General features: G+C 38.5%; 1 long non-coding RNA gene across 2 annotated transcripts in view; it reads left to right on the plus strand.

Moving 5' to 3' along the window:
* Positions 1 to 27,913, plus strand: part of LOC140516648 (uncharacterized) — a 155,087-nt gene that overhangs the window by 118,381 nt on the left and 8,793 nt on the right. Inside the window, exons 7-8 of one of the 2 annotated variants that reach the window (XR_011971405.1) lie at positions 20,724 to 20,825; positions 22,296 to 27,749. This is a non-coding gene — a long non-coding RNA (uncharacterized lncRNA). Of the gene's footprint in view, positions 1 to 20,723; positions 20,826 to 22,295; positions 27,750 to 27,913 lie in introns of those variants that run through there. The other variant, XR_011971406.1, reaches the window with a different exon arrangement.

Consider the following 27,913-nt stretch of genomic DNA (forward strand, 5'->3'; position numbering starts at 1 on the left):
CAATACATACTTTTCTTACTTGTATTTCCCTTTCCCCACCCTGTCAGCTTTCAAGGTATTGAGAAAAAGAAAGTAATTCAGCAAAACAAGTCAATAAAGATTAAATGCCTACTATGTTCTAGACACTGTGTTAAGTTCTAGGGATATGAAGAAAGGTAAGAAAGATAAAGAAAGCCCTTGTTGAGTTCATGATCTAATGGGGAGACAACTTGAAAACAACTGTGTCCAAACAAACTGTGGGATAAACAGTAAACAACCAACAGAAGGAAACACAAGAATTAAGAGGCATCAGGAAAGGTTTGCTTTAGAAAGTAAAATTTTTGTCTGGGATTTGAGAAAAGGTAGGGAATCCAGGAGGCAGAGATGAGGAGGGAGAATCATCCAGACATGGAAGACAATCAATGAAAATGATTCAGATTGGGAGATGGAGTGTCTTATTTGAGGAACATCAAGGTGACCAGAGTATGGGGTGGGGGCATTAGGGATAAGAAGATTGAAAAGATAGAGTTGGGGTCATATTGGGAAGGACTTTGAGTGCCAAACGGCATTTTATGGTTGGTTGATCCTGGAGGTGACAGGGAGTCACTGAAGTATGTTGAGTAGGAGGATGGATTGGAGTGGGGAGAGATTTGTGGCAGGTCAACCAACTGACAGGCTATTGTGATAGTCCAGATGTGAGCTGTTGAGAGTGCTAAGTTGTAACTATGTCAGAGGAGAGAAGGAGGTATGTAAAAGAGATATTATGAAGGTAAAATTGACAGGCTTTGGCAACAGATTGGTTCTAGAGGGTATGGCAAAGCAAGCTATCAAAGATGATTCCTAGAATATGCCTGGGTGACTAGAAATATAGTTTTGTACCCAACAATAATAAGCAAATTTGGAAGGAAGGAGGGTTGGGGGTGGGGAAGATAATGAATTTGGTTCTGGATATATTGAGCTTAAAAAGTCTGCAGGGCATCCAATTCAAGATATCTAATAAATGGTCTGAGATTTGAGACTGCAGGTTGGCAGAAAGGTTAGGGCTGGATAAATAAATTGGAGAATCATATAGAAATGACAAAACAAAACAGCTTATACATGGTTGATTCTGCTTTTCTGAAGACCTGATAGATAGATAATGAAGAACAGAGAGTTATTTTCCCCCTTCTTTTCCCTTTTCTTCCCTTCCCTTTCCCCCCTTCTTTCCCCCCTTTTTCCTCCTTCCTTCCTTCCTTCCCTCCTTCCTTCCCTCCTTCTTTCCCTCTCTTCCTTCCTTCCTTCCTTCCTTCCTTCCTTCCTTCCTTCCTTCCTTCCTTCCTTCCTTCCTTCCTTCCTTCCTTCCTTCCTTCCTTCCTTCCTCCCTCCCTCCCTCCCTCCCTTCCTTCCTCCCTTCCCTTCCCTTCCCTTCCCTTCCCTTCCCTTCCCTTCCCTTCCCTTCCCTTCCCTGTTTGTCTTCCTTTCCTTCTTCCCTTCCTTCACTATCACAAATTTAATTGTTCAGGATATAGCAGTCCTAAGCTGAATAATTTCCATAGATGACTAACCACAGCTGTATTCTGAAAGTGTTCACAGTTAAGCTTTATATCAAAACCCAAAAATATTAGCATTAAGTTATAATTTAGGCTTTGGATTTGGGCTTCATAGAAAAGGGTCCAGAAAAGCCATTTTCTCCCAAAAGCAACCTTATAAAGTCTGGAAAGTCTTAAAGGATATATGTCTTAGCTTTAGGACCCTTCAACATGAGTGATGATGATAGCATATAGAAAAATAGTAATAATGACTGAAAGTTACTAGATAATTGGCTTGTTATGTTGCCCTAAAAAATAAAAGGATAATTGCCTTCATTCTACATTTCTTTTCTGTTAGTTTTCATTTTGTTCTGTTCAGTAAAGTTGGGATATTGAAAGCCTGAATTTCTTACAGAAACCTCTTTTTATGTTATTTCTGATAGGCTGGATACCAATCCTAGCTTTTAGTGAGACCAGAACAAATTTTCTCCACCCTTGTGCTTTCACATGAGACTGTCCAAAAGGTGTTCAAGGCATGTATGATGACTGATTGAGAGGGGAAAAATCAAATGAAGTCATTTGGCATTATTGCTTGGCTACCATGTTCAGCAGAAAGAAATCACTAAAATCACCCTACTAGTAACCTGAAGGAGGTTTCATTCCTGTCTCACAGAGGTTAAAGGCAGAAATTCACTGTTCAGCTGCTCTATAAAGAGTCTCTTTGCCCAGTCTACTTACAAATTACTTCATACTTGAATATTTTGCCTTCCGAGGATTTCTTTCTGCCTTGACTTTTTTTTTAGGATTCTTTCTGTAATGAAGTTATATGTAAAAGGAAGAAAAGCAAACCTGTGTGAGTCATTGCAAATCTAATACAGCTTCTTTCTTCACTTTCTCTCAACACGTAAACACAATCCATTTCCAATCTTACTTATGTAGGTTGTAAGTAATCATTTTTCTCTGATGATACATAAATACTGCAATGTTACTCAGGTGTGAGTGGCGAACATCAGATCCATTTCAGGGGGTTTCTCAAAAGACATTTTTCAGGCCTTGGTGAAAAGCACTGGGTGATAAATATATCATCAACAAAAGCAGCAGTCTCAGCTGAATATGGAGCTTTTCAGGCAATCAGTGTTTCAGCTTATAAATTTTCAAAGAGTTTGTTATGCCAAGTTTCCATATTGGGAATATAATTTGCAGAAGGTTTCCTGAGAACTTAGAAGACTTACAGACTTTTTATAGCTTGATAGAATCATAGAAATTGTATAATCTGAAACACTTATTTTATAGATAAGTAAACGGAGGTCCCAAGAAATTAAGTGACTTGACAAAGGTCACACATGTAGTTTGAGGTAGGTAATAGGATAGCCCAGGCCACCTTATCTTCAGGGTCTTTTATTTCCTAGTGCTGCCTTGGAAGTTTATAGGAGTTATCTCCTCATCAAGGGTCTTGAGTATATTTGTGGTCTATATATTTTTACTCCAAAATACTTTTATTTCTGTTATTCTCTGTCTGCAGGCAAATAGGTAGCACAGTGAGCAGAGGCACTTTGCCTGTAGTCAGGAGTTCAAATTCAGGCTCAGATATTTTTAGCTATGTGACCCTGTGCAAGTCACTTAGCTTCTGTCTGCCTTAATTTTTTTCAACTGTAAAATGGGGATAAATAGCACCTCTTTCCCAGGATTGTTTTGAGGATCCACTGAGATAATATCCATAAAGCACCTAGCATAGTGCCTAGTATATATAGTAGGTATTTAATATATATTCCTTCCTTCCTCCCTCCCTCCCTTTCTTGTTTTCTTCTTTTTTCTACCTTCCCTTCCGTCCCTTCCTTCCTCCCTTCCTTCCTTCCTTCCTTCCTTCCTTCCTTCCTTCCTTCCTTCCTTCCTTCCTTCCTTCCTTCCTTCCTTCCTTCCATACTTCCTCCTTTCTGACAAAATAGTTGCCTAGTGGAAGCTAGGTAGCAAAGTGCTGGTGCTAGAGTCAGGAAGACCTGAGTTCTAATTTGACCTCAGACATTTAGTAGCTGTATCACCTTGAGTAAGTCACTTCACCTCTGTCTGTCTCAGATTCTTATCCATAAAAATAGTGATAATAGCCCCTACCCTACCTCCCGGGGTTATTTTGGGGATCAAATCAGATAATTCACAGTCCTTTGCAAATCTTTAAGTTCTAAATAAACTTTGTTGTTCTTTTCTTTCTTCTTTTTTTAAAGTAGTAGTTGTTTTTACGGGGTTCTGGTTGTTGTCCCTCATTCTGAAAGAGGATCAAAATGATATCAATATGCTATAGTCAAGTTTCAATGTGTCTGAGTGTGGCTGATCAGACCAATACAAGCTGGGAATGCTGTACCACAGGTTGGGCACAAATAGTCCATGTGAACTTTTGTGGTGGATTCTCTAGATCTGTGCATCTTGTATTTTTTTTGAGCTATTTCAATTCTGCTTTGCTCATAGGGCAAAGCACCTTCTCTGATGTGGGCATGCTGTGCTGGGCAGTCTTGTGACAGTGTCTCCCATATCACACAATCAATTCCAAAGTTCTTAAGAGAGACCTTTAGAGTGTCCTTATGTCTCTTCTTCTGACCACAGTGTGAACACTTGCCCTGTGTGAGTTCATAAAATTGTCTTTTCAGCAAAAGTAGGTTCTAATGGACCTGTTTCAGACTATTCCTTCCCTTAAATGCATGCATTGACTAGAGGCAGCCTGGAGGGGTATGGGGACACCATACCTACATTTTATACTACAACTCAGAATCCATACCTGAGCATGATTGCATTTTGTTATATAATAGAAAAGTGTTCATCCAGCCTTTGCTTAAAGATTTCCATTGAAAGGGAAGGTACCACCTCCCAAGTCAACTGGTTCTACTTTTTCAAGGCTCTAATTGTTAGGACTTTTTTTTTCTAATATCAAATTCAAGTTTGCCTCATAACAATTTCCACACCTAAGTTCTAAGCCTACCTTCTGAGGTCAAGAAGATCAAGTTTACTACCTCTTCCACATGATAGATCTTCTAAAGCTTAACAACTGCTATCATGTCCTTCTTCCTTATCTTCTTTTCATGACTAATTTATAATAATAATAATAGCCAGCATTCATATAGCATCTATTATGGGATAGGCACTATGCGAAGGCTTTTACAAATATCTATCCTCACAACAACCCTTTGTGGTAGGTTCTATTATTATTCCCATGTTACAGATAAAGAAAGTGAAGTAAACAGATGTTTAAAGACTCACCAACTGTCACGTAGCTACTAAGTATATGAGGGTGATTATGCTCACTTAACTCTGCATCACTTTATTCAAGACTCCCCAGATGTCACTGAATCCACCCTTTCCATCATTTTTTTAATAGCACAATCGTATCCTGTTACATTGTGATTTTCTACTTTTAAAAAAATCTTTGGCTATCTTCTTAACCTTTTTTAGCTTTTTTCTCCTGGAATAAGAAATACTACTAATGTTAGTAGTAACATTACTAGGTTGTAATGTTAACCTAGGAAAAACATTTTCTAAAGTTTTAGATATTTAACTTTCATAATATTTCCAGCAATTGCCTGTCTTCTGTGTTGTTTTGAACACAGGGCAACATTCAAAATACAGTCTCATTATTTCATGTCTTTTTGAAAGTATCAATTCATTTCAATCCAACAAACATTTATTGAATGCCAGCTGTATACAAGGCACCATACTAAGTGCTGGGGATTAGAAGAAAAAAAGAGAATCCTTTCCCTTCCCCTTCCCTTCCTCTTCCCTTTCTTCCTTCCTTTCCCTCTGTCCACATAGGGTATCACACTCATACCTTCCTGTGCTCTACTCTGCTCAAAGGAATGTAAATTTTGATAGAAGGAGCCTTCCAAGATATCTTGGGGTTTATGGGCTAGATTCTTTCCTGAGGACCATGTCTTAAACCCAAATCAGTCTGCTTCTCATTGATTGACTAACAATAGAGCCCAGTCCAAGCCCATGGGGTCATTGTTCGGATCTTGATTGCTCAGAGTGAATGTAAATAGTAGTTGTTTCTGTTAAACCAGAAACCTTGAGGGTCTCTCCCTCCTAGATCCTTAAACATACATATATATTTTGGACTAGGTAAAAGAGGCCATTCTTTGCCTTATTTTTTACCTAGCCTTAATCACTGAATGGGTGTTACCTCAGTCAGACTGAGACCTCAGTCAGACAGACCTTAGCTTAAAAAGACCATGGTCTCCAACAATTTCTGGGGCCATCTCCAGTTGTCCTAATCTCTATCTTGCCACTTGGCTCTGGAGGAGAAAGTGAGGCTGGTGACTTTAAGTGAGGCCCTTCCTCACTTAAATCTAATTCACTTGCAAGTCATGCTATCACTTCCTGATATCATAGTACTCTTCAAGACTGAAAGATGAACAACAAAACAAGTGGGGAGGCAGAGTGGAAGTTCAGGGAAGGTTTCATGTATGACATGGTATCTGAACTGAGCTTCATAGGGAGTCAAAATTTCTGAGTCTACCTGCCAAAACAAACCCAGGAACTATATGAACATAATTACAAAACACTTTTCACACAAATAAAGTCAGATCTAAGTAAGTGGAAAAACATCAGTTGTTCTTGTGTAGGCAGAGCTGATGCAATAAAAATGACAATTCTACCTAAATTAATTTACTTATTAAATTCCATATCAATCAAAACACCAGATAATTATTTTCTAGAGCTAGAAAAATAATATCAAAATTCATCTGGAAGAACAAAAGGTTCAGAATATCAAGGGGACTAATCAAAAGAAATGCTAGGGAATGTGGCCTAGCCCTTCCAGATCTCAAATTGTATTATAAAGCAGCAATCATCAAAACCACTTGGAAATGGCTAAGAAACAGAAGGGTAAACCAGTGGAATAGTTTAGGTATCCAAGACACAGTAGTCAGTGAATATAGCAGTCTACTGTTTGATAAACCCATGAACCCCAGCTTCTGTGATAAGAACTCACTGTTCAACAAAAATTTCTGGGAAAACTGGATAACAGTATGGTGCAAACTAGGCATAGATCGATGCCTGACACTGTACACAAGAATAAAGTCCAAATGGGTATACAATCTAGGTATAAAGACTGATACTATAAACAAATTAGTGGAGCAAGGAATAGTGTATTTATCAGATTTATGGAGAAGGGAAGAATTTTTGACTAAATAAGAGTTAGAAAACATTATGAAATGCAAAATGGATAATTTTGATTACATTAAATTAAAAAGTTTTACACACACAAATCCAATGCAATGAAGATTAGGAGGGAAGCAGAAAACTAGGAAAGAATTTTTGCAACTAGTGCCTGTGATAAAGGCCTCATTTCTAAAATACATACAGAACTGAGTCAAATGTACAAGAATACAAGTCATTCCCCAATTGATAAATAATCAAAAGATATGAACAGGCAGTTTTCAGAGGAAGAAATCAAAGCTATCTATAGTCATATGAAAAAATGCTCTAAGTCACTATTGATTAGAGAGACACAAATCAAAACAACTCTGAGATACCACATCACATCTATCATATTGGCTAACATGATAAAATAGGAAGATGATAAATGATGGAGAAGATGTGGGAGAGTTGGAACACTAATTCATTGTTGGTGGAGCTGTGAGCTGATCCAGCCATTCTGGAGAGCAATTTGGAACTATGCCCAAAGGGCTACAAAAATGTGCATACCCTTTGACTCAGCAATACCGCTTCTAGGACTGTACCCCTAAGAGATCATGAAAATGGGAAAGGATCCTACATGTACAAAAATATTTATAGCAGCACTCTTTGTGGTGGCCAAAAACTGGAAATCACGGGGATGGCTGAATAAATTGTGGTTTATGAATGTAATGGAATACTATTGTGCTGTAACAAATAATGAACAGGAAGAATTCAGGCAAATTTGGAAAGACTTATATGAACTGATGCTGAGTAAAAGGAGCAGAACCAGGAGAACTTTACATACAACAACAACCACAAGGTGTGAGATTTTTTTCTGGAAGACTTAGAACTTCATTGCAATGCAAGGATTTAGAAAATTCCCAGTGGTTTCTTAAGGCAAAATGCCTTCCACATCCAGAGAAAGAACTATGGAACTGGATAGCAGAATGTAGCACATCATCTTCTTTTGTATTACCTTTTGGTTTGTTTTATGATTTCTCCCATTCATTTTAATTCTTCTGTGCAACATGACCAAGGTGAAAATGTATTTAATAGGAATGAATGTGTAGAACCTATATAAAATTGTATGCCATCTCGGAGAGGGAGGAAGGAGGGAGGGGGAAAAAAATCTAAATTATGGAAGTGATTGTAGAACACTGAAAACAAATAAAATAATAATTTTAAAAATTTTGAGAGGTGATGATGAGAAGGGCATGTATGAATGCATGGATATGGGAAATTAAATATCAAGTCTGGGGAAGAGCTCATAGTCATGAAGTATTAGGGATACCTTTAAATGGTTATTGATGAGCTATGGTTTTCCTGAGGATTAAGACTGATTAATTAATGGTGATCTAGTGATACATCATTAAATCTGACACTGTCACAACTAAGAGTATAAGTTCCTTGAAAGTAGGCTCATGTCTTCAAAATTTATTTTTCTATCTGTCCTCCTTAATTCATAGTGTCATATATAGTCATCTGTGAATAAAAAAAATCATTTATTAAGTCCCTCTTCATAGAATGGATGGTTTGCAGCAATTTTATTTACTTAGCATCATTATCTATGTTTTGAGTAGCGTTTCAACAAAATTGCTGATATGTATGTCATTAAAAACTTGGAATCTGACATGGAAATAGTAAACAAAAGGGCTATTGCAGCTTCTCCAAACTCTTTGTGGTTAAGAAATGACAGAGATGCTTGAGTATGATGGAGAATTAAGTAATGAAAATGATGATGATTATCAAAGCTTTCTTGAATGGTAGAAAGGAGCCTTTAAAAAAAAACAGATACTACCTTCCATTGTCAGGATTAGAGAAGGTGGCTTCTAGTTGCAATACACCCATCCATACTTGTCCATGAAACAGGACTAGGAGGAACCTGAATATTTTATCCTATCTATTGCCACACTAGGCTAGATTGTACAGTAGCCATGTACTTCTAAGGTCTTTTCCTCATCTAAATCTATAACCCTGTGATCCATGCTGACAAGATAATTGCTAGATCTTTTCTTAAATGTTTCCAGAAAAGTGAATTCCACAACATTCACACCTTTTCCTCTGGAAATTCCTATTCACTTTCTTGATTTAGGAAAGTGAAGAGTAAAGCTATTTATTGTTTCTTTGTCAGAAGGGAACTAATGCTAATTCACTCCTTATTTTGAGCAAAATGTGATTAAAAAATCAGTCAAATTTAGACAGCAGAATTACACAGGTAACAGAAAAAAAAGTAGTTGCAGATCAGCATGGACATATTTTTGACTGATGTCATAGGGTAGGCCAGACACCACTGAGCCATCAAGTGGGATATTTTTTATTTTGTTCTGTTTGGGCCTTTTTATTTCATGAAGGCCCCATCATCTCTCTAAACCTGTCTTCCAAAAGATTGGTTAAGGTAGAGAAGGTAAGTCTTAATTCTTCATAAATCAGATCAAGAGAGCAAGAATAGAAACTGAAGACAAGAAGTTAAGTTATAACTTTAGGATTTTAGATGATAGGAATGCTGAAGGTTCAATTTTAAGTTCAGCATTTCCTCATTTAGATTATTATTACGTGGAAATGCAACTTTTTTATTGTTGCTCAGTTGTGTCCAACTCTTCATGACCCCATTTGGAGTTTTTTTGGTAAAGATATTGGAGTGATTTGCCATGTTCTTCTCCAGCTCATTTTACAGATGATGAGGAAACTGAGGCAAACAGGGTTAAGTGACTTGCCCAGGGTCACACAGCTAGTAAGTGTTTGAGACTAGAAGTCAGGAAGATAAGTCTTCCTGATTCTAGACCTAGTCCTTTATCAACTATGACACCTAGTTGCCCTGGAAGCACAAGTTATATCTGCTAAAATCTACATCAACCCCCAACAGAGGTACGTACCATAGGCATGGGACAGGCATAATAATACCCCACTTTCCTGAATGTAAGGGCCTGGAGTGGATAATTTTTTGAGGTTTTCTAGCTCTGTGATCTATGATTTGATTTTTTTTTCATTCTATAAGGATAATATGATTGGAGATTTTAAGTCAGAAAGGACATTGGATATTATCCATCCCATCTTTTTTGTAGATAAGGATTGACTGGTTGTTGTCTTTGCTCTGGAAGTGGACCAAAATGAAACTGAGGAGTTAAGTGACATGCCCAAGGTCAAACAGTAGGAAATAGAGTTTGGATGTCAAGCCATGGCTTCTGATTCCAGATCCAGCTCTTTCCACTCTTCTTTGAATACACAGAGGTCTTTGAACATGCATGCATTCATTCTTATTTTGAGGAGAAAGGGGCACTGGACATTTCTTGTGAGGGATGACATTCTTTTGACTTGAAGACTTTTCAATAATCATTCTAGTCAACCTCTGCTTCAATGTACTGAGCTGAAAGAATTAAAGGAATATTAGTATCTAATTTATACCCCAACACATAATAATCATATGTTTTCCAAATGGAAATCAAATTCAAGGGCTTACTCTCTTCCATCAAAAAGATTAGATAGGATCCTTTGCTTAAAATAGTAAGGAAAAGATCTATTTTAACTCTACTGTCCTTATATACTTACCTCTCTCGTCAGATTATACCTTGATTTTAGTTTTATGTCAGGTAAACTGTGTATTGTCTCATTATATCTTATTTTTTAATAACGAAATAGGAAGATTTGAAAATGATTAATCCCAGTAGTAATCAACTACCAATGGGAATGGGTAAAATAGGCACCACCAATACTAGGGACATTTTTGCTGCTCAATAAATAATAAGTATTCAGATGAGATCTGAAATGTTATATGTCTGACTGGAGGAAAATCAAAAACACTGACTGTGGTAAAGTACGTTCGCATGGAAGCATTTTATTTATTTCAGACCACTGGTTAGACACAACTTGATGTAACTAACCTCAAGAGTATGTGCTTTCCTAAACATTTCAGCTTCAAAAAGGCATGACCTCAGGAAAAGCTAAGGAGGAAGCACTTTCCAAATACTCTCTCGAAGTTTTCATATTGCTGAAATATTCTCCACAAAATATTCTCCCATTCGTGATAGAACCACCAATGGAAATATCTTGAAACAACTAATATGACTTGTAATGCCCACGGGGGCATCCTTATTTCTCCACCCAACCATCCCCCTTCACCGCCTTCTATTTTCTCTTCATCTTGTCTTGAGCATTTAGTTTCGTGTTTTTCTATTGCCAGTACCATTACATAAACAGAGTTATAAAAATATCTATTGTCTGGAAATCTCCTTTCATCAATAGAAGGGTGAATAGTTTACATAAAAGTATGCCAACAGATAAAAATCTTTACATGAAAATATCACATAACAGTGTGATATTCTGAGTGTGTGGGCAGGATGATGACTTTCTTTTATGTTTGCAAACCACTACAGCAAATGCTACCAGCCCATAGTTATGTAATTAGAGCCAAGGACAACCAAGTCTTTAAGTTCAATTTACAATAGCTGTCTTCATGGCCAAGATGGTGAAGAAAACCTTCAAGTTTCAGGTCTTTTTTTTTTTTTTTGATGAAAAGATCTAATGTTTTCTTTTCTATATAAAAATTAAGAAGTGAATTCACCATCCCACCTGTCAGAATAAAGCTTGATAATCATTGATAGTTTTCTCCATGCTGAGCTACTACTTTAAATAAGTAATTTCCATGGGAGGGAAAGGAGGAGTAGTTAGTGGGTTGAGGGCAGAGAAGACAGGGGCTCTCTGATATAGAAGAAGGTTAAGGAAGAAAAGACTGATAGAGCAGGGACCTACCTGTCTTAGATATAGTTTACCTAGATTTTATGAAAGTATTTGTCAAAATCTCTCATGTTATCCTTGTGTTAAAGATAATAGATATCTACTAGATGGTATCACAACTGAACGAGTTTGGAATTGACTGAATAGCCAGATATGGTCCACTGTTAACTTGGGGGAAGCATTCTGTGGAATGTCCCAGGAATAATTTTTTGACTCAGTAATTTAGCATTTTTGAGGCCAGCTAGGTGGTGCAGTGGATAGAGCACCAGGCCTGAAGTCAGGAGGACTCATCTTCCTGACTTCAAATCTGGCCTCAGACACCTATTAGCTAGCTACGTGACTCAGGGCAAGTTACTTAACCCTATTTGCCTTAATTTCCCCATTTGAGAAAAGAGCTGGAGTAGGAAATGGCAAGCCACTCCAGTACTTTTGCCAAGAAAACCTCAAATGAGGTCATTCAGAATCAATTTTAAAACAACACAAGAATTATTTAACACCTTAGCAACAACAACAACAACAACATTTTATATCTCAACAAATGCAACCACTTGTGTAAAGGTATATGTGACATGTTTATCACATTTGCAGGTGACACAAAGCTGGAGGCAGGGAGCTAATACAATCACAAGAAAATATAGCTGTCAAGATGGCAAAATCTTCCTTAGACACTGGATGCTACATTAAAGACTAGGTCAATATGTAAGATTAGGGGACAAGTATGGTATTTCTCTTATGCCTGTCTCTACAAACATGGAACAAGATGAAATGGCCTAAACTGCCCTGCAATTGAGTTTGAATGGAAAAAAGAATTTACTGACAATAGGGGTTATTAAGTAAAATGAAGAATGAAATTGCCTTATCCAGGAATTTATCTGAGCAAGTCTATCTGTAATCCTGCTAGAAGACCAGATGACTGTGGGATCACCCTCATAGCCTCAGAATCGTGGGACTTGAGGAATCTTTCTTGCATTCTGGATCAAGTTAAGGCACCATTGAATTTAGGGGTTTGTATTGGAAGGGACTTCAAGGGTTATGAAGTTCAATCCTATTATTTTACAGATGAGGAAACTGAGGCACAGAGAGGCCTTACTTGGTCAAGGTCATACAGGAAATGACAGGAAGACTTTGAGCTCAGGTCTTTTGATTTTAGAAGCCATGGCTTTTTTCACTGTACCATTCCTGACTCTTGATACACTTAAAATTTTTTTTACATATATAGGATAGTAGAATTTGTTACGTCATTTAAACCACCATTGAGCATAACAGATTTTATGAGTATAGTCTTCAATGTCTGCATTCTGAAGCAATGCATTGTATATACATTATACACATATATGTATATAGATACATATATACACTCTCACACATACATATACATGTATAAACACACACACACACACACACACACATATATATATGGAGACAGAGACAGAAGGAGAGAGACAGAGAGAAATACTTTTTTCCCCTCTTGCCTTATTTATGCCAATCCTTAAGGAAGATGGCATCCCTTCTTGCCAGATTCTACCACTCCATTTGTCCTTGATCCTGTTCCTTCCCATCATTTCTGGGATCTTGCTTTTGTGATCACTTTCTCGTTTTTCCTTTTTTTTCCTCTTCTGGTTCACCTTCTGTCTCTCCTTCTTTATTTCTTCTCCTATCTCCTGCCCCCTGTTTCATCATTATCTCCAGTTTCTTGATATTTTCTGATTTCTTCACTGCCTACAAACATATCCAAGTTTCCTGCTTTATGAATATACTTTTTCTTCATTGTGCCTTTATCTCAAGCTATTGTCCTACCCACTATGTGTGAGTGTACTCCAGGCTTATTTCTTTCCATCTTATCTCTCCCTCCTCCCTCTTTCTCTGTCTCCATCTTTCTACTCTCCAACTCTCTCATATCAACTCCTATGGCTTTTACTACCATCTCAATGCAGACAACCCCAAAATCTATACAACCAGACTCCCATGTGTCTCTTTACTCTAGCTCTGTATCTATAACTGCTTGCTAGACATCTGTACTTGGATGTCTCTCAAATATTTCAATCTCAGCTTAGATAAAACAACACCTTTTATACCCCTTCTATCTTTTCACCTGACCATTCTTCTAATTATATAGATTTAGAACCTAGGGGTTATTTTCAACTGTGTACTCTAGCTCACACCTTATACTCAACTCACTGCCAAGTCTTATCAATGTACCTCCACGACACCTCTCATATGTGTCCCTTTCTCTCTACCCACACTCCAACTATCCCAATTTAAGCCTTGTGAGGACACTCACCTGAATCACTAGAATAGACTACATCTCTCCTTTCCTTTCTCCAATCCATTATCCACATAGTTTCCTAATTGATATTTCTAAAGCAAAGATCTGATCATGAAACTCCCCTGTTTATGAAGTTCCACTGGCTCCCAAATATGCCTAGGATAAAATATAAACTTTTCTGTTTGGCATTCATAGGGCTTCACGATCATATTCAAACCTATCATTCCAGGTTGATGACATATTACTACTCCTCACATACTCTAGGTTTCAACCAAACTGAATTATTTTCTCTTCCCTGTAGATGATGTTTCATTTCCCATCTTGGTGCCTCTTTTGTCTGTTCCCCATGCCTGGAGTGCTCTCTCTTCTCACATCTGCCTCCAGGAATTGTGAGTTCCAATCAGGGTTCATCTCAGACTCCCCTAGTTGTTAGCTTCCCCCCCATTAACAAAAGCAACAAAATTATTTTTGTTTTGCATGTATAAGTCTATTGATCTACTAAAAGTACTTACTCCATGGTTTACTTCTGATTCTGATAACAGGCTGGTCTTGTCTTCATTCTCCTTCTAGCCCCATTATGGACTTTCTGGGCCTCTCTACTGCTGGCTTATCCTGGAACTTTCCTAAGTGCCTAGGGCCTCCTTGTCCTGCAACAGCCTCCTAACCCTGCTGCCCGCTCACTCTAGAACATTCCCTCTACAAAACTCTAGAACATTCCCTCTATTCTCCTTTTTTTCATTGGTGACTGTTCATGACCCTATTTGGGTGTTTTGTTTTTTTTTTTCAAAGATACTGGGGTTGTTTGCCATTTCCTTCTCCAGCTCATTTTATAGATGAAGAACCAAGGCAAACAGGGTTAAGTGACTTTTCCAGTGTCACACAGCTAATAAGCTTCTAAAGCTGAATTTGAATTCAGAAAGAGGAGTCTTCCTGACCCCAGGCCTGATACCACCTAGCTGCCCATCAGTTAAGTGATTTAAGTCAAGGTCATAGAGCCCATGTGTCAGAGGTGGGACTTTAATCCAGTTTGCTCTAACACTAAGGCTGGCTTCCTATCTACTGTCACATCACTTTTTACTTTTCTATCTAACCTTCATCTCTTTCTTGAACTTTCTTCCCAAAAAGACAGTTTCTTTTGGACCTCCCATCAGCATTTCAAACTCAACACATCCAAGGGAGAACTAATTTTCTTTTACCCTAAAACTGTGCCTCCTCCAGGTCACATTGCAACCTGAGCCATCTCCAGTCTTCCTGATGAATATCATGCCACTGGACCCAGATGGCTCAGGAGAAGAAGGTGAGGTTGGTGACCTTGCACAGCCCTCCCCCACTCAAATCAAAGTCAACTGCAAGTCATGTCATCATCCTGACGTCATGGTCCTGTTCAAGAATGAAGCACAAACACACAAGCCTCCTCCAAACTTCTATTACTGTCAAAGACATTACATTTTTCTGTGGTTTGTGGCCTTGTGTTTCCCCTTCTTCTTTTCTTTTTCCCTCATCCTTCATATTAGTAGAACATAAGCTCCTTGGGGACAGAGACTGTCTTATATTTGTCTTTGAATTCCTAACATTTGGCATTGTACTTGGCAAACAGTACATGCTTGATAGAGGTCTAGTGATTGATTTAGACATTTGGGAATTCCTATATGTTATACCTACATATCTTTCATTTCCAAACCTTTGTGTTCACTTACAGGACCACTGTTCAAGATAGCACTTATCTCTTTTTACCTATTCTATTGAATTTGCCTTAAAAATGGTCTTCCTCCTTCCAGCGTTTCCCCATCTACAATCCATTTGCCAAAAATGTTTCCTTAAACAGAGATCTTGCTATTTCATTCCTCTGTTCAAAAGTCTTCTATAGATTTCTATCACCGGTAAGATAAAGTAGAAACTCTTCAGCTTGTCAGTCAATCGCTCAACAAGCATTTATTAGCATTTACTCTGTGCCAAGAACTTATGCTAAGTGTTTAGGTTGTGAAGAAAGGCAAAAACGCGATTTCTGTTCTTAAGGAGATTACCTTCTAATGGAGGAGACAATGAAAATAACTATGCACTTACATATATGTATCATATATGTATATATACATATATACACACATACATACATACACATACACACATATATATAGATACATATACATATATGTACATATATATGTGTGTATGTGTATATATATATATATATATATATATATATATATATATATAAAAATATAATATGATGCCAGTGGCTTTTCACTCCTACTCTGATCTATGTTTCAACTCTTATTGCACTTTATTCCTTTGCTTGCAGTCTGTATCACTGCAAAGCTAGACTGCCACTGGCTGTTCTTTGTATTTAGTTTTCATCTTCTGCCTTTGTGTATTCACCTAAGCCATTCCTTATGCCTGTTATGTAGCTGTTCCTGCTCTTTTTGTCTTGGAATTTTTAGATTTTGTCAATTCTCATTTCAGATGCCTCCTTCTAAATGAAGTCTTCACCTATTTTCCTAGTTATTAGTATTCAATCACCTTGTATCTATTTGCTTATTTGTGTACATTATAAGATCATTTTCAGTAGGGAGTAGTGTGTATGTGTGTGTGTGTGTGTGTGTGTGTGTGTGTGTGTGTGTGTGTGTATCCTACTCTTTGTCTCCCTCTCTCCCTCCATGCCTTCCATCCCCCCTTTTTCTTTCTCTCTCTTTCTCTCTGTCTTGATGTTTCTCTCTCTTTCTCTGTCTCTCTGTCTCTGTCTCTCTGTCAGCACCATTTGAACTCTGGTCTCCTGACTCCCAGGTGACCTCTCTATTAGTTCCACCAAACTGCCTCTCATAAATGTTTTACATAGAGTAGGTGTTTATTAAATGTTTAATGTTATTTTCTGCCTTTTTCATAGTCTATTTGGATTGCTTGTGTAATTGGTTTAGCTCTGTCCCATCTGTGTAAAGTAAGCAGGCTGAGGGAATTGGCAGCTTTTCTCATACCAGAGTCCAGTTTTCCATAGACAGCCTATGTATTCATAAGATGATCAAAATGAAGGAGAGATTTAATGGAATTATCTGGGTGATTCTGGGTCTTGTTAAATATGTCTGGATTTTATTTTGAAGCTACCTTTTGCTTTGTTGGAGTTGAAAAAGATACATCACAGAGAAGTGGACAGTGAGCAAAACATTTTGTTTAGTGTTTCAATAGCTAGCTGGGATTATTCAGACCCCAGCTTCCCATTTTTACCCTCAATGAATCTAGTAATTTGTATAAGAAATATTTTCCTCCAAGCATAATTTGGATAACTGCATTGAAAGGAATGCAGAAATTCTAATATATATGGTTTTTTATAGTTTTCTCATTTAGATGAAGTTAGCAGAGATTAGACTGTTGTCTGATCTGTCTCTTGTTCAGTTAGTGTTATTAACTTAACTGCAGGAGTTTTCTGATGGAAAGCTTTCCCCCAGAGGATTGGAATTATTCAGGCCCACTTTCCATCGTAACCAAGTTCAACAAGTTGCTTCACTCTCCCTTTACATTTACTACCCTAAAGGTTTTACAAGGCTTTCCACTCCAACAACAATAATAACAACTAGTATTTATGCAGTAAAGTTTACAAAATACTTAGTAACCTTATCTCTCTTCAATATCATAACAACCTTATAGGAACTTCCTAAAGTTAACATTATCAACCCGCTTTTACAGATGAAGAAGCCGAGCTTTAGAGAGGATAGATGAGTTGCTTACGGTCACACAGGGGGTATCAGAGCCAAAATATAAATGCAGGCTTTTCTGACTCCAGTCCAGTACCCTCTCCATTAGACCATACTGCCTCTCCAAGTAATGAGGGATTTAAGTACTGCTCCCAAGTGACTTTTGCAATTCAGCAAATCCTATTTACAAATTTGCTGCCTAATACTTTCAGGGTGAAAAATGGAAATGTGTCATCACCAATCCCTCATTTCAACAGAGTGTAGTTGGATTTTTTTTTCGGAGTCACTGATGTAGTTCATGTCTTCTCTAAAGAGGGGAAAATAAATCTTTTGACAATGTGATGTACATGTGGGACCATCTTAACAAAAATCTGACTATGAAGAAAATTTGTGGTTTCCTCCAAGGCAGGTTAATATATCCTTGGGGATCTACCACAATACAATGCCATTCCTACCTGACTACCCCAGTTAAAGAATCTTCCTTTAGGTCCTTATTGATTCTCTGTGAGTGTCCCATCTTTGTTTTCTCCAAATGGAGCTCTTGGTTGGTTGGAAATCTGGGCCCAAGTGAAATTGTCTTTTCTAACTTCTTGGCAGCTGCCTACAGTCTTGATGATATGTCATGTGGCTGCCCCCTTGCACTGGCTGAGCTCAGATCATATGTCAATCATAGGAAGTATACAAAATGTGGTCTAACCACAAGAGAGATTTCCAAGACAGAGAATCATAAATAGAGATGCTATAGCTTGGAATGCCAAAATATCCACACCATCTGTGAATACACTGTTTGCCAAAGAAAAATAAATGTGAAACCCCAGTTTTCTTTTTAAACTTCCATTTGGAAATTAGCTTTATTTTGAAACTATTTAGCTACAAAATACTTTTTTAAAAAAGGAAAAATCACAATAATTATTGTTATGATAGCTCTCCATATGATAACTTCCTCAGTGATTACGTCTCGACTTTGGCTTTGAGTCATTTGGCTCTATAATACAGAGACTCTTGACACTGCCTTTGCGTGGAACAATGCGACTAGGAGAGGGGTAAACAGAGCAGTTAAAATAAAATAATCATTACTTTTCCCCTGAATTTCTTTAAACTGTGGTCCTAAATGTGAAATATCAGGACAATTAAACTTTTTTTTAGGTGGCAGATTATTTGAGCAGATAGGAATAATAAACACTGCATGTTAAATTCCTATAAACAGAGGCTGAAATGTGGGGGCATCCAGCAACACTTTCTACTGGCTCAGCTTTATCCCTTCCCAAGCAATTCTGGTCATGCCTCTTCTTTCCTTGATTGGCAGAGAAAGGGAAAGGAAGAGAAGATGAGAGTGAGCAGCTGCATGAGAAGAGCCCTGGTTTCCCAGTCCAAAGGTCTGGATTCAAATCTCACATCTGTCATTTGCTATACATGTGACTTTGGGCAAGTCACAATTCAATCTGAGGGTCTTCCAATATTAAATAAGGAGCTTGGACTGGACACTCTCTAATCACTCTTAGAGCTTTAAATCAACAATTCTATGACCATGGAAATGATTCTGGGGATCAGACTTTATTGCCCTCTCCTAGATAAATGTGAAAAATTGAAGGATTTTCCAATGTGGTTGGCATCCACTCAAAAAATGGGGCAGTTAAAATCCAGCTACCAAAGAAGGATTGGGTTCAAAGTCTTATGTGCCTTGTCTGTCTTCCAAAAATGTCTTGGGCGACCAAGAAAAAAGGCTAGGTGAACTTGCTAAACTCTCTAAGATTGATAAAATTTTGCAAAAAGTTATCAAAATATAATCAAGTATAGAGAATTCATTATTTCCTGTCTTTTCTGTCCTGGACTTTATCACCCCCAGGAACTTATCATCTGAAAGATACAATTCCTCAGTACGACTTGCCCTTGAGGCCCCTCCCTCCCTCTAGTGTAGAGTGGACATCAGAGAACTCCTCCCATATCCTCTTTTAAGGAAGGTGCCTAGGGCGATCACTCATTTCCTACTGAGGCTGCCACACTTCATCATGCTCATTCCTCCTTATTAGGAGAAACAGCAACTTTCCAAATCAAAAGATGCCTTCCTTTCCACTATTCCTGGATTTGTGTTTCTTCCCCTCCCCCACCATTAAAATCCTTAAGGGCAGAAACTGCCTTTGCTTTTGCATCGACATTATCATTCCCATCACTTAGCATAGTGTTGGGCAGTCAGTCAATAACCATTTAAGTATCTAATATGTTCCTATGGATAGCTAGGTGACACAGTGTGTCCACTGAGCACTGACCTTGGAATCAGGAAGACTCATCTTCAGAAATTCAAATCTGGTCTCTAACACTCACTAACTGTGTAACCCTGGGCAAGTCACTTAACCCTGTTTGCCTCAGTTTCTTCATCTGAAAAAAGGAGCCAGGGAAGGAAATGGCAAAGCACTTGGATATCCTTGCCAAGAAAACCCCCAAACGGAGTCACAGAGAGTCAGACACAACTAAAACAACTGAACAATAACAGAAGTCAAAGACAGCCCCTGCCCTTGAAGAACTCACCATCTAATAGGGGAGACAGAATAAATTTGAAATAATCAACAAAGGGAAGGGTCCATAATTAAGAGGATTGGGCACAGAATAAGTACTTAATATATTTTCATTCGTTCATTCATTCATTCATTCATATACTTCAATCTGAAAACAGCCCTCCAGAGGGAGTTCGAACAGGGCAGAACACTAACTGGTAAGGTAGTCAGCGATAGCTCAAACTGAGACACAAATCAAACAACACAAAACCTGGTACTTAATTCATGTTTTCCTTGCACAAGATACTCCATCTTCCAAGTCTATGTGTTTTCACTGGTTTTAACTTATACTAGAATGCTCTACCTTCTCACTTGCATGTCCTGGCTTCCCTGGCTTCCTTAAAGTCAGAGAGAATCTCACCTTCGATAAGCAACTGTTCCCAATCCACCTGAATGGTGCTGCTTCCCCTCTAGGGAGGGGGTGGGGGAGCATTTATCCAAAATTATTTCTTGTATTTATGCAGTTGTTTACATATTGTCTCCCCTCAATATATTATGAGCACCTTCAAACCAGAGACTCTTTTTTGCTTTTTTTTATATACCCAGTGCTTAGCTCAATGCTTGACACATAGTAGGAACTTAATATATGTTTGTTGTCTTTATTTGACTTTGGTAGAAAGAGAAGGAACTGAGTGAATAGTATCCTTTTTGCCATTTCCCTCTAGTCAAGTGGGTACCTAGACTAGTAGGTAAGGGATGACTTATTCTCTTTTCCATTCCATTCCGAGGAATGCTTATGGACTAAGTTACTATGGAAGACCTAGAAAAGTTACACAGATGTAACCTCTCTTAACACCTACAGAAGTGTACAGAGAAGTCTGACTCTTTCCCACCTCTCTTTAAGGGGACCCTAATCCACCATATGGAGAAGAGGAAGAGAAAGACACCAGAAGGCGACTGGCATGCTGGCATGCTTGGATGCTTAAGGATGGAGGTGTAGAGCTAGGTGAGTGCTAGGTGAGCTAAGGTCAGAAGACCTTAGTCCAAATCCCAGCTCTGTCAACTACTATATATGTGACCTTAGGAAGGACATTTAAACTCTTCTGTCCTCATATGTAAAATTAGGGTATTGAACTGGATGGTTTCTAAGATACCCTTTAGCTATAAATGTCTACAGTCCTATGGTCTCATGATTCTTTGTTCAACTCTCAGCACCTATATCAGTGCCTTGCACATAGTAGATGCTTGATGAATGTTGATGGAATATAACTATTAGGCAAGATTTTATATATTTTTATATATATTACTTATTATTAATATATTTTATATATCTCCAGAAATCATCTGGAGAAAACAATGAAATGGGATGTACATTGAATAGCATAAAGAGACAGGTTCAAATACTGGCCTGATCAATTACTTGAACATGGGCTCATTTCTCTGAGCCTCAATTTTATTATCTATAAAATGAGAATAATAATACTTGCCTCACAGGATTGTGTTGTCATGCATAAAGGGGAAAGAACTTTACAAAGAATTTTGTAACCCTTCACACATGCTATAAAAGTGACGTGATTAACTGATTCTACAAATCTGACCCCTTTGAACAGGGGCTACAATATTTCCACAAACCTTGGAGATCTACTAGTAATTAATATTTTGAGATTTTACAGCCTTGTTTTTTTCAGTCAGTTGATCAAGATGTATTTGGTAAACACTTACTATGGGCTTAGCACTGTACCAGGCATTTGAGGATATGCCCTCAAATTACTTACAATCTAGTTGAAGAAAAAACACCACCTAAATACATAAAACAACAATTAAACATTACTATGTTATATAAATAAATATAAATGTGTGCATATAAATATACATGCATATCTGTATGTGCATGTTTATATCTGTATGTGAATATGCATATATGTAAATGTATATACACATACACATACACATACCTATGTGTATCTCTGTATACACACACACTGTTATCATTGTTATTTCAATATATTGTTGGTTAGCATAAGAAATTAAATGGAAACAGATGTTTAGAAACTCGGAAATGCATAATATATATATATATATATATATATATAGCACTGTAGAATATCAACATAGTTTATATTTGCTACCATAATAATTCAAATTTCTCTGGTATGAAAGGAAGGCCAAAAAATTTTACAGGGATTTTCCAGATCATGGGGCACTGTATCCCTGAAATATAAAATACTTTAGCACATTAGGAATTAAGAAAAAAAGCAAAAACGAATGTGTAGTGGAATAATCAGGAAAGAACAGAGTGGAAGAGTGGCTTCAGCTGAGCTTTAACAAGTGGGTAGGATTATTATTTAAAGGCATCTAGGTGACACAGTGGATAGAGTGCCTAGCCTGGGGTCCAGCTTCAGATGCTTACTAGCTGTGTGACTCTGGACAAGTCATTTAACACTATTTACCTCATTTTCCTCATCTGTAAAATGAGCTGGAGAAGAAAATGGCAAGCCAGAGGATTCTGGGAAGATGGTGGAGTAGTTCAGAAAATTCCAAGCTCTCAAGATTTCCCCCCACAAAAGTGATAAATAGCACCTCAGGGCAAACAAAGTGTGGGCAAAAATAAATAAGAGTAGGGGCACAACAGGGGTCCCCCTGGACAATCCCAGAAGATCAGAAGAAAAATCCCTGGACCTGGTTTGGGCCTGATGAAGAGTAAACACATCCAGGTTATGGTCCACTTTAACAAAGAGAGGCAAGCCCTGAGGTTAACTGGTTTGCGAGGCTGTCTTGGCTCTGGCCACGGAACTTTTACCACCAGGAGAGGAACAGGAGTTGGGCATCTGAGCAGGGGAAGACGAATTGAGGGAACCTCTGCTGAAAAGGAACGCCAAGCCCAGCTGTGCTGTGGAGAGTGACGGAGTAAGATGGATCCAGAACATACCTGGTGAGTGCAGAAGCAATGGGATAAAATGCCCCTGGTTGTAGGCATTTACAGGAGGCTGGAGGCTTGACTTTGATTCAAGGATAGAGGGGAGAACTGAAGATCTGGGGCAAGAGGCACCACCCCCTACACCCAGGTCTAGAGGTGATTCCAAAAGCTTTAGCTATTACTACTAAAAAATGCACAGGCAAAGGAAAAAGAATCCAACCATAGAAAGTTATTGTGGGAATAAAGATCAAGGTTCATCTTCAGAGGAGGATATTGAAGCAAAGAAATCCTCTTCTGCCTCAAAGAATAACAAATGGTCACCTGCCCAAAAATAATTTATAGAACAACTTAAAAAAAGACTTTAAAAATCAAATGAGAGAGATTGAGGAAAAAAAATAAAAACAATCCAAGAAAAATAAAAAGGTTATGAGTCAACCAATTGGAAAAGGAGATCCAGAATCTTAAGGAAATGGCAAACCACTCCAGTATCTTTGCCAAGAAAATCCCATATGGGATCATGAAGAGTCAGATATGACTGAAAAACAATTGAACAACAAATGGAATTTACTTATTTAGCCAGTATAGGAGAGGAGAGCTTCTTCAAATGATTTTATTTTCAGATTATTAAAAACTATTACAAAAATTATAACAGTAATATTAGCTTACCTTTACATAGTCACTTATGTTTTTTTCCTTCAGCATTTTTTTGGGTCTCCTTTAGCAAGTTGTTGACTCGCTTTTCATGATTTTCTTGTGTCTCTCTCATTTCTCTTCCCAATTTTTCCTCACCTCTCTTACTTGATTTTCAAAATCCTTTTTGAGCTCTTTCATGGCTTGAGATCATTGAATATTTATTTTGGATGTTTGGGATATAGAAGCCTTGACTTTTATGTCTTTCCTTGATGGTAAGTGTTGTTCTTCCTCATCTGAAAGGATGGGAGAAGATATCTGTTCACCAGGAAAGTAACCTTCTATAGTCTTATTTTTTTTCCTTTTATTGGGCATTTTCCCAACTAGCTACTTGACTTTTGGGTCCTTTATCAATAGTAGGGTATACTCTGGGGATCTGTAAGGTCTCAGTTCCTCCAAGGTGGCACAATCAAGTGCATACACTGGTCTGGGAGCAACCAGAAACTTTTGTGCCCAGAATCTGTGAGTAGTAGAGATTCCTCTCCACAACCACCTGGCCTCCAGTTCCACCAAACCAGCACTCAGGGCTGAGATTCAGATAAACTGCTCAATTCCTCCAGGAGCATTAGGTGGCTGCAGGGCCACCACACAGGGCTGAGGTAAGCATGAGCTGCTCAATTCTCCCAGGGGTTTTATGATCCAACAATGGATGGGGGCTGCTGTGGGAGGGCTGCCACCTAATGCAGCCTCTGCCACCACCTGAGGCTGGAGCTATGGGAAGACTCTGTTCCCTTCTCAGCCAGCTGAAAAAACCCTCTCACTGACCTTTGGCGTCTGTGGGTTGGGGGAATCTGCAAACCACTGCTACTGCCACTGGGGATTCTGCCCCTGAGGCCTGCTCGGGTCCTCCTCCTGGCAGCTGCGCCATGCTGTTTGGCCAAGGCTGGGCTGGGCTCTGCTGCATCTCCGGTGTGACAGACCTTTCCTGTTGGCCTTTCAGGTCACCCTGGGCTGGAAATCTCCTCCACTCCATTGTTCTGTGGCTTTTGCTGCTCTAAAATCTTTATTTACAGGTATTTTATGGGCTGCGGGGAAGAGCTAGTGTATGTGCATCTTTCTACTCTGCCATCTTGGCTCCGCCCCCATCACTTGTGTTTAAAAGTGTTTTATACTCATAATTTAATGCCCCCTTTACAACAATCCTATGGGCCATGTTGCCCAAGTCGTAAGGGGTAGTAGGGTTTAATGAAAAGAGAGTTGGCCTTGGAATAAGGAAGATTTGGTTTCAAATTCAGCTTCTTACCAAGACTGACTATAGGACTCTGGGAAAGTAAATTAACCTTTCAGTGCTTCAGTTAAATTCTAAGATTAAAGTTTCAACTCTTAATCTGTATCGATATGTGGGGTTTCTTCACCCAGAGTTCCCTACACCAATGAAATCAGAAGAATGGACAAATGTTATATTATCCATTCATAAAATTGCTGTTAAATAGGGGTTTCTTAACCATTCTGTGTATCCACCACTTTGGATGTCTAGTCAAACCTATGGAATTCTTCTCAGAATAATGGTTTTAAATGCATAAAATAAAAGAAATAGGACTAAAAAAGGAAACCAAATATTTTGGAAAAGTTATCAAAATATTTTCCCTTAAAAATAAAAATTTAGAGACTTTAGGTTCAGGGCCTTTGCTCTTGACCAGCCAAAGTTCTATTTTTACTCTATGAGCCTGCCATAACCTCACCACTACCCCTATTTTTCCATTCTTCTTACACCTTATTACTCCTGTGTCATGTACTCTTCCATCCAGTGACACTGCAAGCAAAACAGGCCAACCTCTCAGTTCTGGGCATTCTCTCTGGCTGATAAGTATCTCTTTGAGGCCTAGAACATTTTTCCTTCTTTGCTGTGATTACAGATCTCCCTAGTTTTCTTTAAATCCCCTTTAAAACCCCATCTTCTACAGGAAGCCTTCTCAAACCCCTTAATTCCAGTGCCTTCCCTCTATTAAATATTTCATACTTATCCTGTATATAGTTTGCTTTTCTATGTCTTTGTATGTGGTACAGTGAATAGAGTGCTAGTCCTGGATTCAAAAAGACCTGAGTTCAAATCTGATCCCAGATGTTTACTAGCTGTGTGACCTCAGGCAGGTCACTTAGCCTCTAGCGACTTCAGTTTCTCCATCAACAAAATGATGATAATCGCACCTACCTCCTCCCACTGTTGTGAGAATCACAACATGAGATAATGGTAAACTGCTTAGCACAGTGCCTGGCATATAGAAAATGCTATCCAAATCTTAGCTGTCATTATCATCATCACCATCATCATCATCATCATCACCATCATCACCATCATCATCATGTGTTTTGTCTCCATTACTAGACTGAAAGTTTCTTGAGGCAGGGATGATTATCTTTTGCCTCTTCTGGCATCTCTAGCACTTAGAAGAGTGCCTGGCAGGTGGTTGGCTAGTTTGTTGTTGTCCTTAGTTCTCTAGGAGCACCAAAATGACATCACTACATTGGTGTCAAAGTACAGTGTGTCTGACTGTAACTGATCAGACCAATAAGAGCTTGGAAGGTTCTAACAAAGGGTGGGCACAAATGGTCCAAAGCAACATTTGGAGTGGAGATGGCTCTAAATATTCCCAACTCACATTTCTTTTGAATCATTGCAATTCTGCTTTGCTCATAGAGCATAGGACCTTGTTTGATGTAGGCAGGTCATACTTGCTGGTACTGTGCCAACGTCTCAGGTATCTCACAATTCCAAAGTTCTCTAAAAAGAGACCCTGACAGTGTCCTTGTGTTGCTTCTTCTGACCTCCATGCCAGCACTTGCCTAGTGTGAGTTCTCTGTAAAATATTCTTTTGGATAAACATATATTTGGCATTAGAACAACCTGATCAGTCCATCAGAATTGCGCTCTCTGCAGTTGAGTTTGAAGACTTGGCAGTAAAGCTCATGAAAGAACCTTAGTATCCGGTATTTTATCTTGCCAAGTGATCTTCAGAATCTTCCTAAGACAATTCAAATGGAAGGAATTCAGTTTCTTGGCATGGTACTGGCATGTTGTTCAGGTTTCACAGATATAGAAAAATGAGATTAGTAAAATGGCTCTGTAGATCTTCAGTTTCATAGTCAGTCTCATAATTCTTCTCCCTTACACCTTCCTTTGGAGCCTCCCTAACATTGAGGAGCAGCTAGGTGGTACAGTGGATAGAGCACCAGCGCCGGAGTCAGGAGGACCTGAGTTCAAATCTTACCTTACACACTTGACACTCGCTAGCTGTGTAACTTTGGGCAAGTCACTTAATCCCAATTGCCTCATCCTGGGTCATCTCCAATCATCCTGATGAATATCCAGTCACTGGACCCACATGGCTCTGGAGGAGGAAGTAAGGGTGGTGACCTGCACAACCAAAGTTGTGCACTCAAAAGAAAGTCAAGTGCAAGTCATGTCATTATTTCTCTGATGGCATGGTCTTCTTCTTTGGTAACAAAGCAGGAACACACAACCCTAACAATGAGTTAGCTGTGACAATATGTGTGTCAACCTCAGCATCTATGTGTACATCCCTGAATAGTATACTGCCAAGGTAAGTGAACTTATGTATAGTATTCAATATTTTGTTCATTTGCTGTAACTGATGGTTCTATGTTTTGGTGGTGTGGTGCTGACTGGTGGAAAACTTACATTCTTTTGGTGTTAATTGTCAGGTCAAAATTAGCACAAGAGTCAGAGAATTTATCCACGCTTTGCATCTCAGCCTTAGAGGCTGCACTGAGTGTACAATTGTTTGTGAACAAAAAGTCGTATGCCAATTCTTCCTCCACTTTAGTCTTAGCTTGTATCCTTTTAGAGTTAAATAATTTATTGTCAATGCAGTAGCCAACCCTGATGTCGTTTTATCCTCCTTGAAGGCATCTAACAACATTGCTGAAAACATCATGCTAAAAAGCATAGAAGAAACTTCACTCATTTGGTGACTGGGAAAGCACAAGAGGACTATTCATTATCTAGGACCTGTGTGAGCACGCCATAATGAATTTGATGTACAGTACTGATGAGCTTTTCCAGGAAACCAAATTTTTCCAGGATCTTCCACAAGTCCTCATAACTGACAGTATCTTAAGCCTTCATCAGATCAATAAACATTGTATACAGACCTCTGTTATAATCCTAGTATTTCTTTTGGAGTTGGTCTGCTGAGAACACCATGGAAGTGTTCAGATCATGTCATCACTAATCAATGTGACTCCATCGGCACTCTATAGGTCTTTGGCCTATAAGCAGCCTTCAGGGCAACTTAAAAGCACTTTGAATTGTTACTGTCAGCATAAAAATGAATTCCATCTGCCTTCTTCCTGAGCCAAGTATCTTGCATCTCTCTAATCTTTTTTTAAAATCAATTTATTTTTAGTTTTCAATATTCATTTCCACTATATTTTGAGTTCCAAATTTTCTTTCCATCTCTCCCCTCCCCCCACCCCAAGACCCGTGCATTCTTGTTACCTCTTCCCCTAATCTGCTCTCCCTTCTA

The sequence above is a fragment of the Notamacropus eugenii genome, chromosome Y (assembly GCF_028372415.1).
Source record: "Notamacropus eugenii isolate mMacEug1 chromosome Y, mMacEug1.pri_v2, whole genome shotgun sequence".
In the NCBI taxonomy this organism is placed as follows: domain Eukaryota; kingdom Metazoa; phylum Chordata; class Mammalia; order Diprotodontia; family Macropodidae; genus Notamacropus; species Notamacropus eugenii.